This window comes from Chinchilla lanigera, unplaced genomic scaffold (genome assembly GCF_000276665.1).
Source record: "Chinchilla lanigera isolate Chin_1 unplaced genomic scaffold, ChiLan1.0 scaffold00006, whole genome shotgun sequence".
Taxonomy (NCBI): domain Eukaryota; kingdom Metazoa; phylum Chordata; class Mammalia; order Rodentia; family Chinchillidae; genus Chinchilla; species Chinchilla lanigera.
The window spans coordinates 8187338-8191580 of NW_004955407.1; the positions used below are offsets into that span (position 1 = coordinate 8187338).

The following is a 4243-nucleotide window of genomic DNA, read 5'->3' on the forward strand; positions in this document are numbered from 1 at the left end:
AACCCTATCAAAATATAACCTGACACTCTGAATTTGTATTTAATTATTTTTACAAAATCCTATTTCCATGTAAGTCACAATTGGACATTTCAACTTCAATATATGAATTTAGAGTGTTTTAGTCCATTTTCTGTAGCTATAACAAATAGCTTAGGATCACATAATTAAAAAAGAATAGAGATTTATTTGTCATGACTCTTGAGGCTAGGAAGTCTAAGGGCATAACAACAGTATCTGGTGAGAACCTTCTAGTAGCATCATAGAATAGCAAAGGACATCACATCACATGATAAGACAAACATAGCACACATGCTAGCTAAGGACTGTCTTCTTTTTATAAAGCCAGTAATTTCATCACAGAGACCTTACCTTCATGGTACTTCATCTAATGCTAGTCATTTCTCACAAGTCTCACTTCCAAATATGGTCAACATGTGGGGTTTGGGATTAGATTGTCAATGAAAAGAATTTTGTGTGATACATTTAAATCACCAAAGGGAAGACACATTCAGTCCATGATAGATACAGTCATGAAATGCTAGGTTTGGTAGCTTCATAGGAAAAGGAGTATGCTATATCTGTTTTTCTTTGTCTCACCACATGTTCTGAGAAGAATGGGTATGTGTGAAAAAAGTACCCACTTACAAGGTAAGAAGAGTCTGCTTCAGAAACTGAAAGAATTGGAATTTTGATCTTGGACTTTTACCCTGTAGAACTATAAGAAAAAGAACTTATTTTGTTTAAACCACTGAATCTATCAGATTTTATATAGGAGACTGAATTAACTGAGATATATAGCAACATATTTTTATCCAACTCATAAAATTATTCACCTATAATTACTTTTTAAAATTTTTATATACATCTCTAGAGTATTCAACCTATGTAGTAAACACACACACACACACACACTGCAGGTGTGCACACACATGTACATACTGTAGATATACATGAATGTACATATATACCATGAACAAAAATTGTTCTGAAGACAGTGAAGAGATATTATCACCACCAGTTTGTAAACTTTCATCTTTTACCCTGATTTCATATGAAGTTGCTATAATCAATGGGCTCTACTATTTGTCATTTGGTTTATTGTCAATCTATTCATATATGAAGGCCACTTTACCCTAAATATCATTCTAGTAATACTGTCATCATACCTTAAATACCTTAAATGCATTCTAGTAATAATATTTTCATATCTGGTAGAGCAACTTTACATCCACCATGTTCTACTAGTATTCGTTCTTTGATAGTGTTTTGCCCATTCATAGATTCTTGAAGAAGCAATGCTTCTGAAATATTGATATGCAAAGAAGCCACCTAGGGTTGGGGTGATTCATTAACTCTGGAATAGGACCTGAGATTATGTATTTTCAGTAAAGCTCTGTGCTAGCCAAATTTCTATTACTGCACAAAATACCTGGAATAAATCAATTTAATAAGAGAAAAATGTTTTGAATCCTTGTTTTATGGATTTGAGGCTAGAAACTCTCCTGTGTTGATTACCTGTGGTGTTCTTGGTCCTTTGGTGAAGGAGTACATTATAATGTGGGTGCATGATCGATGAAAATATTCACCTCATGGTGGCCAAGAAGCTGAGAGAGAGGCATTAAGTGCTGGAGTTCCATTAATTCTTCAGTGGCTAAACCCAGTGACCTTAGCTTTTTTCAAGTAGGCCCCATCTCAAGAAGGTTCCCCTATGTCACAATAATGCCTTTGTCTACTCACCAAACCCATAACACATGGGCCTTTATGAGACATTTATTCCAATCACAGAATTCTGTCTATGGCTCCCAAAGTTACCTGTCCATCCCATAATTCTGAATGCTTTTAATCCTTCTCCAGGAGTCATCAAAATTTTAGGTATTCCAGCATTGCTTATGAGTCTGACTCCAAATTCTCAACCAAGATTTAAGGCAATGGCTCTGTAAAAATCAAAAAGTAATGTACATAATTTGAACCAAAAGTTCAAGGCAAATATCCCTGTTCCAAAAGGAAGAATGGAAAAATAATGAGAAAATTAGAACAAAGCAAAACTGAATTTCACCAAGGCAAACTCTAAGTTCTATAGCAACATATCTGACATTCAGGAAATATGGCATGATTTGTGCTATAAACAGATTGAGTAGCCCCGTCTCCGTGGTTTTATTGGTGGTGGCCCACAGGGCCACTGTCTTGTGAAGGCTCTACTCATCTCCTGCAACATATCTTGGTGAGTATCCAATTATCTGTCATCTGTAACTTCTTTGGGTCTTGACTGACACTTTAGCCTCTCTTTCACAGCCTCACATATGTGCTGCTCTATCAGGAATTTCTTGAAGGAACTTTAGTACTGCCACATATTTCCCAATCTCCTAGGTCTTTGAAATCTCAGTGGAAACCTGTATGATCCTATTAATCTTTATTACTTGTGCTTGAACAATCAGCACTGTGTGGATAATGCCAAGGCCTAGTGCTACTGATGAATTCATGCCTGCTTGTGCTGCTAGGAGGTATGGCTTATTTAAAAGTTGGTCCCTGGTGACATGACCTAAATGGGTGTGTTCTTATTCCCAATGATTCCCTTTTTTTCCTCTCTCTCTCTGCTTCCTGGATCCATGGGTTAAACAGCTTTCTTCTTCCATTCCCTCCCACCATGGTATTTCCACTTTGGAGCCAACCAACCAGAGACTGAACCTCCTGAAATGGTGAATGAAAATAAATTTCTCCTCCTGTAAGTAGTTGTGCTGTGTATTTTGTCTCAGTGACAGAAAAGTAATTAATAACACTGTGCTAGAATATTTTGTCACCTTGAAATTTCATCCACTAGATACAATACTTTATCACCAGGTACCCATTTATACATAACTGGGTCTTTATATTTGGGGGCCCAGTTTTATTTTGAATTCTCTATGTATTCTAGATGTTATTTCTCTTTCAAATGTTGCTAGTTGATACATTTTGTATGGTTGAATTTCAGATTTTTTCAATTTTTCTTTTCAGTATATATTTGCAGTACTATTTGCATTTTTTATTTTGTCTTTTTGAGACAGGGTCTCATTATGCAGTCCAGGCTGGGCTTAATCTCACTTTGTAGCCCAGGCTGGCCTCACAGTGATCCTCCTGCCTCAGCCTCCCAAGTGTTGGAATTACAGGAGTGCACCCTCATGCCCTGCAGTACATTCATTTTGTAATCAGACCACTGTACAATGAAAATAGAAATCAGCAGTACATAAATCACAAAAGAATTAGAAGCTCCTGGAAAATTAATAAGACACTCCTAATTAACTAATGGGTCACAGAAGAAATGAAATAAAAAATTAAGAAATTTCTGGAAGTTAATGACAATGACTGCACAATGCTGGGACACTATGAAAGCAATTCTAAGAGAAAAATGCACCACAGTCAGTGCTCACATTAGGCAAACAGAGCAAGCTCACATAGATTACATTCAGAGAAATCTTACAATACTTGAGAAACAACAATTCCAGCCCAAATTGAAATTAAAGAGGGGAGTCATAAGGATAAGAGTAAAAATCAAGGAAATTAAGACAAAGTACAAAAAGTTAAAGAACTGAAGAACTGGTTCTTTGTAAGAATAAATAATTTAAATATTATTTCTTTGAGGAGTAGCTGCAAAATCATTCCCATTCTACAAATTGTCTCTTTATTTTGTTGATGGTTTCCTTTGTTGTACAAAAGCTTTTTAGTTTGATGTGATCCCATTTGTTGATTCTTGATATTTTTTCTTGTGCAATCAGAGATCTCTTTAGAAACTGCCTACATCTACGTCTTAAAGTGTTTACCTGTTTTGTCTTCCAGAAAATAATTATTTCTGTTCTAATATTTGGATCTTTGATACACTTTGATTTTAGCTTAGTGCATGGTGAGAGTTACAGGTCTATGTTCAACCTTTGGACTATGGAAAGGCACTTTTCCCAGCACTATTTATTAAAGAGCCTATCTTTCCTCAGTATTTGATGCCTCTATCAAAGATAATATGGCTGAATATGCCTGGAGTTATTTCTGCATCTTCCATTCTATTCCCTAGATCCATAAGTATGTTATTTTTTGTTTGTTTAGCCAATATCATGCTGTTTTTAAAAAGACAATAGAAAACTATTTTGAAGGTAGCAATATGCAATATAATAATCATGCTGTCTTTTTATCACTGTAGCTTTGTAATAATTTGAAGACTAGGCTTGTGATTCCCCCTACCTTGCCCTTGTTGCCCAGATTGCTTTTTCTATTCTAG

The 4243-nt window shown here is 35.6% G+C and overlaps 1 long non-coding RNA gene across 1 annotated transcript; it reads left to right on the top strand.

The window, feature by feature from the left end:
- Positions 1 to 1807: 1807 nt before the first annotated feature.
- On the top strand, positions 1808 to 2717 carry LOC102027715. Its single transcript, XR_259559.1, has 3 exons — positions 1808 to 2221; positions 2368 to 2501; positions 2620 to 2717. It is a non-coding gene; the product is annotated as an uncharacterized LOC102027715 (long non-coding RNA).
- The last annotated feature ends 1526 nt before the right edge of the window (positions 2718 to 4243 follow it).